This window comes from Calonectris borealis, chromosome 2 (assembly GCF_964195595.1).
Source record: "Calonectris borealis chromosome 2, bCalBor7.hap1.2, whole genome shotgun sequence".
NCBI lineage: Eukaryota > Metazoa > Chordata > Aves > Procellariiformes > Procellariidae > Calonectris > Calonectris borealis.
Genome location: NC_134313.1, coordinates 76,408,972 through 76,423,271, shown reverse-complemented (window position 1 = coordinate 76,423,271; position 14,300 = coordinate 76,408,972).

Sequence of the window (14,300 nt, the reverse complement as noted above, 5' to 3'; positions counted from 1 at the left end):
TCTCCATCCTTTATTAGATGTGGGGGGGGGAACATTACCAGCGAGGACGAGGATAAGGCTGAGGTACTTAACGCTTTCTTTGCCTTAGTCTTTAATAGTCAGAGCAGTTATCCTCAGGGTATTCAGCCCCCTGAGCTGGAAGACAGGGACGGCGAGCAGGATAAACCCCCCATAATCCAAGAGGAAGCAGTTAACGACCTGCTACTCCACCTGGACCCTCATAAGTCTATGGGGCCAGATGGGATCCACCTGAGGATACTGAGGGAGCTGGTGGAAAAGCCTGCCAAGCCACTTTCCATCATTTACCAGCAGTCCTGGTTAACAGGGGAGGTCCCAGACAACTGGAGCCTAGCCAATGTGATGCCCATCTACAAGAAGGGCTGGAAGGAGGATCCAGGGAACTACAGGCCGGTCAGCCTGACCTCGGTGCCGGGGAAGATTATGGAGCAGTTCGTCTTGAGGGCACTCACAAGCCGTGTCCGGGACAACCAGGGGATCAGGCCCAGCCAGCACGGGTTCATGGAAGGCAGGTCCTGCTTGACCAACCTGATCTCCTTCTATGACCAGGTGACCCGCCTAGTGGATGAGGGACAGGTTGTGGATGTGGTCTGCCTGGACTTCAGTAAAGCCTTTGACACTGTCTCCCACAGCATTCTCCTAGAGAAGCTGGTGGCTCACAGCTTAGACAGGTACGCTCTTCGCTGGGTAAAAAACTGGTTGGACCTCAGTAAGTTTGCAGACAACACCAAGCTGGGCAGGAGTGTTGATCTGCTTGAAGGCAGGAAGGCTCTGCAGAGGGACCTGGACAGGCTGGATTGAGGGGCTGAGGCCAATTATATGAGGTTTAACAAGGCCAAGTGCCGGGTCCTGCACTTTGGCCACAACAACCCCATGCAATGCTACAGGCTTGGGCAAGAGTGGCTGGAAAGCTGCCCAGAGGAAAAGGACCTGGAGGTGCTGATTGACAGCCGGCTGAACATGAGCCGGCAGTGTGCCCAGGTGGCCAAGAACGCCAACGGCATCCTGGCCTGTATCAGAAATAGTGTGGCCAGCAGAACTACAGAAGTGATCGTGCCCCTGTACTCGACACTGGTGAGGACACACCTTGAATACTGTATTCAGTTTTGGGCCCCTCACTACAAGAAGGACACACTGGAGTGTATCCAAAGAAGGGCAACGAAGCTGGTGAGGAGTCTGGAGAACAAGTCTTATGAGGAGCGGCTGAGGGAACTGGGACTGTTTAGTCTGGAGAAGAGGAGGCTGAGGGGAGATCTTATGGTGCTCTACAATTACCTGAAAGGAGGTTGTAGTGAGGTGGGTGTTGGTCTCTTCTCCCAAGTAGCTAGCGATAGGATGAGAAGAAATGGTCTCAAGTTGCACCAAGGGAGGTTTAGATTGGACATTAGGAAAAATTTCTTTTCTGAAAGAGTGGTCAGGCCTTGGAACAGGCTGCCCAGGGAAGTGGTTGAGTCACCATCCCTGGAAGTATTTCAAAGACGTGTAGATGAGGTGCTTAGGGACATGGTTTAGTGGGCATGGTGGTGTTGAGTTGATGGTTGGACTCGATGATCTTAGAGTTCTTTTCCAAGCTTAATGATTCTATGATCTTTACAGGGACTACCAAACCAAATCACTGCTGTAAAAAATGACATTGATAGTTCAACTCTGCAATAAGGTGAAACTCTCAATGAAATTAAATGCCATTTCTCTAGCAAAATGTAAAGGTTTTTCTTCCAAAACTATGACTCTTTCAACTGATCTGAAAGGTCTTGTAATTAGGGCTTTGAACAGGGAAGGGTTTTGTCTACCTTTTGCAGCTGCACAATGGCAACCTCCGAAGAGACTGTCAGCTGCCTCCCCTCCACCATCACTGCCCTACACTTGATTATCAGTGATGAGGACACTCAGGAGATGGATATATATTACAAAACAATAATTTTCTATACTTAAAAAAAGATTTTTTTTTTGCTATTTTTAGTTTTATAGCAGAAAAATCTTATTAACTTGCTTAGCTAATTTTCTTTTAATAAGTAAGGCAGTGTTTACATACTTTCATAAGTATTGTAGATTGTTGTTCTTAAAAAACATTGTTCTTAGCACTCAAGATAACAGAAAAGGCTTAAAAAGTGACCCAATAGCACTCTAAAGCTGTGTATGTGTCAAGAGCTACTTACATTAATGGAGAAAAACAAACAAAAGCCTCCAGGCCTGGAGTTCATTCTAATCAGGTGTATGAAATCCTGGGGAAAGGAGGCGGCCAGGAGAAAGCTGTTGGAGTGATCTGGTGATGGTGATCCGATCTTTGTCTTTAACTTTTCCACCATACTTCTTGGACTCAGCAAGGGAATAAATTCTTAAAGGACTTATTATGCACATGCAGCAGCAGAAATAACATATACAATAATGCTGACAATCCTGTGCAAAGCACAGGACCTACTGTGTTTACACAGCAGCACTGTGCACACTGGTGGGGTATCTGGCATTGTCTGGAGTCTAGAAATGCTGAATGCCTGGTATGTACTGGAGATCTCATCACACATCACAGAAGGAGCTGCTAGATATAGGCTGCTCCCGCCTCTGGATGGGATTTGTCTAACTAGAAAAGTTGTTCCCTTTCTAAGGCTCCTAACCCACAGGACAAATAAAATATAGAATACTGAAGAATAAAGAATATTGAACAAAATTCCTCCTCATTTTCTGTGTTTGTGATTGACACTTCTAATATGGAAATTCAAGAAAACTGCTCCTCTCAGCAATAACCTCCACAGGTGGACTTGGAGAATACTGTTTCACCTGAAGTTTACAGCCCAACTTTATTGTTTTCACTTTTGAAAGGTATGTCAACATTTAAATAGAATATAATAAAATAAAGAGCAGCAAAAGCGGCACAATGCCAAAATCCTCACTCAAAACCATATGAAATGTAAATTATAAAGTATATCTAATACTAAAACAAACCCTTTTATTGGACACATGAAAGAGTCACTGAACTTTAAAAGAGTCTTTTAAAGTCATCATGAACTTTAGAGAGACATCTGGGAATTTATGCACTATTATTCATTTGTTTCAAAAAATAAGAACCTTAGAGCTGCTTGTAATTTGGTAAATTAAATGTTATTTAGTATAAAGTTAAATAATATAGGTATCTAAGACATTTGTCATGAAGATGTACACAGAACACACAGAATTATAGACAGACCTGCTAATGGTAACACAGTTCTTTTTCTCAGCAGATGGATGAAGCAGATGGATGACTTGTGTTTTCTTCACACTTTTTCTACTGATCAGCAGTTGCCAGCAGTAATATCAATGTCTACCTAGGAAATATATAAATACGGTTATTTTTTTTTTTATTAGCCACTTTTCCTTCTTCATCAGACTAGGCTTTTGGTAGTCCTCAGAAATATGTAACACATAAAAGAACACAGGCAGTTGTACAGAAGTATGTGGGCCTTCAAGTATTTTCACTGGACAAATAAAATTAGGCTAAACATTTCCTTAGGAAATCATGTTATTCTGTAAGATCAATTTGTCATATACAAGTCATATTTGAGACAGTGTTTAGAAAGATTTGCCATCACATGTGCCACAAAGGAGGCTCTACTTGAAACATTTCCATTGCAAAATTCTAAAATATCCTATTTGTCCTAATTTTAGAATGGATTTCTGTATTGTATTCTGTATTCCGTTTCAACCGTTTAAGCTACTAAGCCATACAACATTGCTGAAGTGGATGAGAAGCACTTGCACAATCTGTTTCACCAGGTCAGCTTTGAGGGCTCTGACTTCCTAGCTGTAGGGTGGTAACAAACAGGTGGAGTGGCAGAAATGTTTTAAAACAGTCACAGCTATCTCTGGTCATCCCCCCCCAAAAAAAAACTCCAACCATCTGAGGGGATTTCAAAGGAATGTCATTCAATAAGCTGGCACAAGATCTGCTGATGAACCAGCATAAAAAGCACCTAGTGTGGGTGAAGCTATGCTGATGGAAGAACACAACACTGGAGAGGCAGAATGAATATGTCAGCAACTCTTTTGCTCTGTCCAGGTTCCATCTACTGCAGAGGGCCCTTCCAGTGACACTTACATTAGCATGGGTATAGATGATTAGCATGGACTCGATGATCTTAGAGGTCTTTTCCAACCTTAATGATTCTATGATTTTGAAGATTCATTACATAGGCAAGGTCTTAACAAATCTGAACCTAACATTGGAATCATTTGTTTCTATAATAACTGTAGTCGTTCCAGAGAGAGACCGGTGCTCAATGTGACAGATCAGTGAAAACACCATTGTAGTGGTTAATGGGCAAATAAGCAGAAAATGTATTATGACATATATGAAACAAAATACATAATAAATTCTGAAAATAATAAAATTACATGACACATATTTCTGCTGTGTGCTGCTGAGGAATACTACATGCAGGTTTGGACTCATTATCACTGACAGCACCGATACCAGAATATGGCAGTGAGATAGAGCCCTACTCAAAATGGAGCTGTGATGGCTGAAGCCACTGTACCCTAAGAAGCAACTATATGAGTACTTAAGATAACTAGAAAAATTCAAAGTTAAATTGGACAATTGTAAAGATAAGAATAAAATCTACAGCTCCAGTAGAAGAGTTTTTTTAAAAGGCTTGTGTGGGTGTGTGGCCAGAAGGACTAGGGAAGCGATTGTCCCCCTGTACTCGGCACTGGTGAGGCCGCACCTTGAACACTGTGTTCAGTTTTGGGCCCCTCACTACAGGAAAGACATTGAGGTGCTGGAGCATGTCCAGAAAAGGGCAATGAAGCTGGTGAAGGGTCTAGAGAATAAATCTTATGAGGAGTGGCTGAGGGAACTGGGGTTGTTTAGCCTGCAGAAGAGGAGGCTTAGGGGAGACTCTCTACAACTACCTGAAAGGAGGTTGTACAGAGGTAAGGATCAGTCTCTTCTCCCAAGTAACAAGTGATAGGGCAAGAGGAAACAGCCTCAAGTTGCACCAGGAGAGGTTGAGATTGGATATTAGGAAAAATTTCTTTACCAAAAGGATTGTCAAGCCTTGGAGCCGGCTGCCCAGGAAAGTGGTTGAGTCATCATCCCTGGAGGTATTTAAAAGACGTGTAGATGTAGTGCTTAGAGACATGGTTTAGTGGTGGACTTGGCAGTGCTAGGTTAACGGTTGGACTTGATGATCCTAAAGGTCTTTTCCAACCTAGACCATTCTATGATTCTATGATTCTACAAATATAAATCTTCATGTTTCAGGACTGAAGGTAACAAACATCTACTGGTGGTGAGGAATAAAATAATCTTTAGGCATATTATTCCATGAACACCTTATTTCATGAGATTTCTTTTGCCTATCTATGAGAAGCATATAGATATAGGTACTACTGAACATTAAATACTGAATTGAATGGGATGGACCCCATTACGTGCTGCAGAAATGAACAGTGCAGAGATTTCAGAGATTTTTCTGACCGGAAGCATGGATAGGACCATGATCATGGCTAAGACCGTAAAGCTGTAGTAAGCCCTTTTAAACTTCCCCAACAACAAAGTTTTGTTTCAAGATTTTCAAGTTTTTTACACTATAACTCCTACACTCCAAGAAGTATCTTTTGAAGACAACTTTGAAAACCAAGAATTTTTTCATAGCCGCTCTGCAGTACTTTTCAAGCTCCAAAAGGAAGACTTTGGTGTTTGTGAACTTAAAATAATTAAGAACTATCTACTGCCAGCAATTCTTAGTAGGAAGAAAAATAGTTGTGGTGGTTACTTTAATATATCGCAAGTAAAGCATTAACACTAGCACTTTAAGGCAGTGTAATTGAGACTTTTGATTTTTAAATTCGTAAGATGTTGTAATGAAGTTGATTGTTAGTATTATTTTGCTCTGGTTGGAAATACAAGCAAATAATTGTCATATGCCAAGAAAACATACAATTGTCAACTCAGCCAAAGACATTGGGCCATACTGCTAACTACACAGTATCCTATCTAGGACAAACATACCTTGTATTGACTTTTAAACTGATTTCTATCCTCACTACACAAGCACGTATTTTAGCAGAAATAAGCAGTGTAGCCTTAATCCTAATGCAGTTACAACGATCTTGCTATTGATTCACTTGAGCAAGAGTCAAGGGGCCATGTACAAAAATGGAGGAATGTAGAAATTAAGACATAAATATTAAACACAGGTAGATTGGCAGATAAGTCATCATCGCTACAAGCTCATGTCTTTCTTGTAGGAACTATCTTGGAAGCACATTTTTGCCTTTTTATATCCCAGGCTGCTAATCCATTTCATCCCCCACCCTCTTCATTTTCTGTTTTCTTCTCATGCATCTATTGTAAAGGAATGTATAAATATGATGGGCTCAATTATTAATCATGTATCATTCAAGCCTGGCAAGCAGTTTCAGAAATAAAAATGCAGAGAAGACTTAGAATTAAATCCCACTTCAGGAGTAGGATTTAAAAATAGCTGGTTCCTGTATCAGCCACATCCTGTTGACTTTTATCACTGAAGTACCAGGGTGGAATTCTAAGTATTCACAAACTGTAAGACATACTCACTGTTTGAAAAAAATAATTGAATGAGTGAAGCTACTGCAACCCAAACTCAGGTGCTTTCCTCTGCTGCACTGGTACAAAGAACTTACTGTCTGTTGAAACATGCATGTAAAGTCATGCAGTAGTAGGATTTGTTTGCCTCGATTACAGAGGACTGACATTAAGAAGAAAACAAAGCAAAGCTTTAAATCATAGTCTACTTTTGGGTGGCCAGCTTGAAGAGACCTAATTAGAATTTACTAAAACACTCTTTCTGTATTGTAAAAGACCAGATTATTTAAAACGTCACCAACATAGCACCCACTAAAACTAAGAACAAACCAGCTCCATTTACTTTTAAAAATACAGGTCAATTCTGAGAGAGGGAGGAAAGGAGAAGTGGGAGAATTGGAATTGCTGCTAATAGAAAGGGCAAAATAGGACAGTACACTCCTAGGTTATATTTTTTTCCTAATCTCTCTTCCATAAAGAGCATCTTCTTATTACATAAGGAGATATAGCTTCCCTTGCTCTCAGACTGGGTGTAAATGACAAGGTTTTTGTAGTTTTGGGGCTGCAGCGGTGGCTTCTGTGGAAAGAGTTTGGGGACTGCCATGTGCTGGACACAGCCCGTTCCAGCCAGATCTGCAACAGATCCACCGCTGGCCAAAGCTGAACTCATCAGCCCATGTATGGTGCCTCTGGGAAAACATTTAAGAAAGGTCAGAGAACGCTGGGGAGAAAAAGGTGGGAACAAAAGAGTAAGAAACAACAAAGGGAACACCAAGGTCAGAGGAGGAGGAGGTGCTCCATGGAAGAACAGGCACATCCCTGAAGGGACTGCAGCCCATGGGGAGCCCACACCAGAGGAAAAAAAGAGTGGCAGAGGGAAACCGCTATGTACTGACCATAATTTCCCCCCAACAACAACCTTACATGGTGCGTTGCCTTGCTGAAGGGACTGAGTGTTACCTACGGCAATAACACGGACGAAGGAGAGGAATTTGGAGTGAAGTTGAGGACGGAAAAAAGGGAAGGAAAGGTATTTTCCCTAAGTGTGTAAATGTTTGGTTTATTGTTCTTTTCTTTCCAACATCCAGATCAGTAATTACATATTTATTTTGATTGTCAATAAATTAATTTACCCCAAATCAAGTCTGTTTTGCCCACAATGGTAATTGGTAAGTGATCTTTCTGTCTCCATCTTGATCCAAAATGTTTCTCATTCCTGTTCTTCCTCTTCTTAACCTGTCCCACTGTGGAGGGGGACTCAGAGAGTGGCTGAGTGGGAGTTTGATTGCCAGCTGGGACCAACGCATCACAGCTCTCCTTGTTGTTCTGGAAAAGAGGAGTGAAAAAAGAAAAAAAAATTGACAGTCTTCTCACATATTCTCAGTTGCAGAATGTATGGGATAACATGTGACTGACTTTTCTTTAATTTCAACAAAACCTTTCTGGTTGTGTCTAAGGTTTTTGGTAAATGTTCCTGAGTGCAGGGTTGGATCCCAAAGGCAAGTGACTCGAAGTCATATATGAGACACTTCCTAAACTATGTCTTCCTGCCTGGTTCATTCCAGGTTAGAGAGGAAATCCAAAATGTAGGCATTGTTTAAGCAGTCCAGGAATTTGCATTCAAGTGTAATCTCAGACTGATCTAATCCCCATCCTGTCAGCAACAAAACAGGCAACCTCCTCCTTTGCCAATGTAAGAGTTTTGGACTACTCAGCTCTAAGCCATACAAATAGAAGTTCTTTCAGGTTCTGACTTCTTGTTTCCTTACATTCAGTTACAAAAACTTTGGAAAAAAAAGCAGTCCTCTTCATCCTGCTATAATGTCTCTTTAAAACTTCTCAAGACAGTTGCTGATGTTAAAATGTAGATGGTTAAATGGCAGAATGTATATAGTAGAGGTTGGTCAACAAACTGGTCATCTATGAAACACAGCCTTCATAAGGAACAATCACAGAAGCAAACTAACAACATTTACCCAGGAATCCTTGCCGTATACTGGACTGACTACCACAAAGGAGCTAGTGTTTCCCTGATCACTGCCTGTCACTGACTGCTGATAAGGGTGATGGTTCTTTTCAATTTCCTTCTCTGCATTGTTTTCCTTCAGGATGATTTGTTGTTGGGTCCTCTGAATGTTTATTTATTCACGCATTTATTTTTCATTGCAGTTCTTTATGTCTCTTGTGGGAAGGAAGAAAAGGAAAAGGGAAGAAGAAGCTTTGACGTGTCTCTTGACTAGAAACATTTCTCCAGACGGAAATGAGTGAGGCTGTTTAGCACGGGGAGCTGGGGTGAGAAGACAGACAGACAGTGTCAGGTCAGAGAGAGAAATTAAGATTATTTTTCCTTAGAATGCTGCCTTTTAAAAATGAGAGAGTAGCAATACTAAAGCTGCCTAGAAGCCTCTCAAGGACTAAGATTTGGAGAGCAGGGAGCTCCAAAGCCAGGCAGAGGCTGGAGTTTTTTATCAATGAGGGAATCTTGTCAATATAAAACAATCCCTTCATTAGTCATTATGAGAAAGGGAAAGATATGAGAAAGAAGAATGATATTTCAAGTCTTTCAAATAGTATAGTGACCAAATTAAACAGTTACTAAATCCCAAAAATATCACCAGCCAAGAAAGGGCATTTAGAAGAAATAGGGAACTGGTCACATTTAGAATTTAGTCTTGAAAACACAAATTCTCAGGTCTTTGAATGACTATATACTTGGGCCACAGTTTTCCTCAGTTAGGCAAGGGACTTCAACAATGATAAGAGAATTTTTTAGCTGGTAGGGGGGGTTTCAGTTTCAAATATCTTCTTAGAATCTGTTCTGAAGCTGATTTTGTAGTGACAAATGGCAGGCATCATGAATTGCCTCCCATACTGCTATAACACGAGGTTCAACTTTTCTTCAGAGTCATTCTGAGCACTGATAAAGACGGTGTTAAATAGCATGGGGGAAATCACTAAAATGGCCTCATACAGACAAGGGTGAAAATGTGTAAAAGGAAGGAGTTCAGACTGTAAAACAGGGAAAAAAAGATTGGTAGTTCTGCAGTGAAGGGAAAAAAAGCACAAGATAAGGAAAATTCTGATAACAATAAACCTATTACCAATGGTTTGGAACAGAAGAAAAATGAAGCCCAAAATATTCCAGTTTATAGGATGAGAAAGTTGATTAGCTCAACAATCAACTGCCTTGGTACTTAACCCAGTTCTGTGGCACTAGTTAAATGATATAACACACAAAGGAAGACAGAGATAAAAAGAAAGCACTCTTCATCACTTGCTCAATTCTGTGTAGTAAAAGGAACAGAAATTATCACGTAAAACTCTACATGCTAGCAATAAAATCAATGTAAGTATATTGATCTGGCTAAATCTCTATGAACATGTCACATCTCTCTCCAGGTATTTTGGTGCTTTCCACCCCTGTTATTCCTACCACTCTCAGCTTCTCACATTCTGTCCTATATGCATTGGGTTTTACAGTTGTGCTGAAATCACGTTCTCTTCTGCTTTTTTAATTCTACCTGTAACTGAAAAATTTGCAATATTTTTCCAGTCAGGTATCAGCTTTCATTTGTGAACAGTTTTTCTTGGATTCAAATTATCTTTTTAATCCTGTCTCCTGTATTATTTAGAATCAGTTTTAGATAGGTAACTGAAAGGAGAAACTTGCCAGTCTCTACAAAGATAACAAGAAGTAGAGAAATATTTTAAAGATTTGCTGACCTCTGGAAAATTCTACAGGTAAAGTTTTAAAAATAAAATAAAAAAAAAAGTTTTATCTCTATTTTAAGATAAAAGTTTTATCTCCATAGTTTTGTCTCCCAACAGAGACCATTCTGCTGCACATGACTTGTTTAGAGGATGTATCCGTGGCCAACACTTAATCTCTTGCTAGTCATATACATCAAGCTGACTGTTCTGACAAGATTTTGGTCTGGAATGGATTCTAGAAATTTTTTCATGTGCACACAAGATGAACTGAGACTTTGCTGAGCAATAGAAATCCAGTTAAGCCATTCATGTAGACACAGTCACAATCTTCAATTTTTATGTACAGAGAAACAATACTAATTCCTTCATTTTAAAATTTGCTTTGTGTAACTGTGCAAATCTACCAATCTCTCAACTTAATTTCTCACATGAAAAGTTTTCCTATATATAATATTTTTCCTATACTTTGATGAGATGAAGTAACACAAAGCTTTCCATTGAATAAGATCATGAACTGCCTTTGGTTGTTTTCCAGGGTGGTAAATTTGACTTTAGTATCCAATTTGGCTATCTTGCAGTTTATCATTGGCCATATATCAGTTCTTTATTTTTCTTTCTTTATTAATACTGATTCCTATTAATAATAATGATGATTTACATTCATCTAGTCCTTTCTCTTATGCAGTCCTAATGTACTTTACAAACTATACATTAGAATCACTTTATCGTGCACTGAATTTTATCCATATCTCAACTGAAACATAACTATCTAGTAAGATTCTGCAACACCTTCACAGCAGTTTAAAACAGAAGAGATCAACACATTAAGGTGAAAATGCAAGAATAAGTTTCCAAATATATACAATCAAAGTAACTAAATTAGAATCATGGCCAGTACACTACCTTTACTCTCACAGAGAGCACCAAGGAAAATTTATTAATCAATAACAGGCAGAAGCTTTCAATTTATTTGACATTTTACTTTTATGGCTTACCATTTATTAAACAAATCATTGTTTAAGAGCAAACATTTACTACTCATTCATAACATATCATACTTATTTCCTGCTTTAAGGTTAGAAAATTATTATGGCATTAAGATACTGCTTTGTGATAACTTTGAAAAGACTGACTCATTCTGGCAACAACGGTACAGCACTGGTTCCGGAACAAACCCAGCTTTCAACATTCAGTGTTGGAGTGGCAGGCGCAGCTTGTTTCCATGAGCACCTCCGTAACTCTAAGATCAGAATGAGTGGATTTTTTTTTAATACTAAATGAATACCTATACCCCTGGGTCATACAGTGCCTACCTGTGTACCTGTATAAAGCTACATCATCTTCACTGACAGCACCCAACTGTATATATTATGGAAATTCAGAGTTGCTTACTAGCTTGCTTACTTCTAACTGGTGAAGAATCCAAATCGGTTGTAATACCAACATACTACTAATAAAAATCAATGAAGTTCATCACCCGAAAAAGGAGCTATAACAATTTGCTCTTCTATCTTAAAAAACACACAAGTTTTTACATAAAATAATCCTAAAATATTGGAGTATTTCTTAAAATTACTCAGTATGTCAAATTCAAAAGAAGAGAAAAAATCTTACTTCAAAAACCATCATCCGGAAAATTACAGTCAACACAATTTTTTTCTACTTTCTACTTTGTGCAATACTATGGCTTAATAGCACCTATCCATTGACTGCTCTAAATTTATCTTTTATTTCTGTACTATCTACATGTACAGCTAGACTAGAAATGGTTCAATGAACAGAGTGTGCACTATATGGCAAAGGCTCTTCTAAGTCATTATTTACCTGCACAACTTTGATAGCTCAAAGCCCTTTTTCTACAGAGTGTTCTTTTTCTTTTAGCACTGATTTACCGAATGTGACTAGAGAGTTTCTTCCATTAGAGGCTTTTAGAAGCAGATTAGACAAACAGTTATCAGAAAGTTTGTTGTACAATTCATCCTGTATTGGAGCAGAGAAATGAACTCGGTGACTCTCAAGGTCCCTTCATCCTACATGCTAGGCTTTTACAAAAGTTAACAACAAAGTCAAACGTTAGAGACTACTTTGACAACTTTGGACATGAACCAATGCCACGTCATATCAATGATAGCTTTTTCAATCAATTGCAAACTATATAGGATTAAGCGACACAACAGTGATTATTCTAATCCATATTTTTACAGTCTTTTATATCTTTTATCATTATAGCAAAAGTTGTCAAAGAGATGATGATAATAGTTATTGCAAATACATTTTAAAATATATTTGGATACGTACATACATTACAGAGTGTCAGACAGCAATGTGTAATCTAAATTGTCAAATGTGTTTTGAAAGCTATGTTTAAAGCCCAGAGAGCTGCTCAGTGATTTGTTGAAGGGCAGACATCTGGATCATTATAGTATCTGTATGTACAAAAAATAGACAGTTGATTTCACAGCCATTTTTGACCTCTCTGAATAATTTCAATCTGACTATGCAAAAACTCTTCCCCAAGCAGACAACAGCATTGTACCCATGTCAATTATTGCAGGCAGTCAATGTATGGCTGCTGAGTAAGTGATTCAGTCCTTACAGAATTGGTATTTAGATCTGGCATCTGTTTTTCTTGGCTTCTTTCTCTGCTGACTCTGCCAGCTTCTTAATCTACCTCCCTTTCTTTCTCTTACATGCATAGACATTTATCCTTTGCCTCTCAATTTTCTGCAGCAAGCAACACGTTGACCTGTCTGCTTTTCTGTGATCACATTTTTTCAGATGCAGTGTGCAACTCATTCTATAATTCCAACAAGGATGTTTCAAGTTTCAGCATATTGTTTGATTTTGGTTCCCCCCGCCATTGCTGCATATACAAAGGACTGTAAGACAAGATACAGAAAGATCTGAATTCACTGTAAAAGGTAGAATACTTGGTGTAACAATAGGAATTTTTCCTCCCAAGTACATATTCCTTAAACATATGGTTTAAAAAGTGTTAGGACACCATAAAAGGCATTCAGAATCTACAGCTTCAAAACTAAAAAGGGTGCAGAGGCATCAAAAGACTTGTTGATGGTAAGTTTCTAACAGGGTTTTCACAGGCATTTCATCACTTCCTTCTCTTTAATTTAAAGAAAGTAAGGGCCATTTCATCTATATGTATCCTGAGAGCCTAAACAGCTATCAAACTTAGACCCACCAGCTGCCTATACATCTACAGACAATGCCAAATCTATCCACGGTACAAAACAATATGAGGTAACACAACTCAATACACTGTAATACTGCTTAAAACTGCCCAGAATCTGGCAATCTCCTTTGTAACTTACCCAGCTTCAGACATAGTAGTTCAAAATGTAAGCACATTGATAGTGGCCAAGGTCAGAGACAAAATACAGGACTAAAAGGCCCTCAGCTCTCACCCTGAAGGGCATTTCTAATGTTAATCCAGAACTCTAATTAGGTAGCTTGACAAAAAAACCTCACTCAACCAGTTAAGGTCACTGAATTGAATAGTTTCCAGCTACCCTGTGGAACAACTCTGATCATATGGCAGCTGTATTCACTGTTCACTTTAGTATTACCAAGCAAAATATTTGTATGCAATGTAAACAGAAAGAGAAGACAGTTCAAAATTAAGTCCTTGGAAATGGAAAACAGAAGAACAATTGGTAATGATGACCATTATGACCAACATTTTCTACACAGATGTACATGCAGGTGGCTCACAGACATGAATAGATGAGCTGAAGCCATGTTTTCGGGAGGGATTTTGGAGAGGGTTGAGGGATTGCTTCCCATAATAATGAGAGGATGGAACAGAATTTCTAGAAGTATCTGTTTTGCAAGGATCTTGTGTAATTATTATTCCAATGCTATTAAGCTCTTGTTGTCACCACCAGTGGCAATAAAAAGGCGCTCTGAGAAAAATAAAATCTTAAGAGACTAAGGGAGGTGACTCTAATGAACTATTTTATTGATAATTACCTGGCATTGATTCAAGAAAGGTCACAAAACTCTTGAAAACATG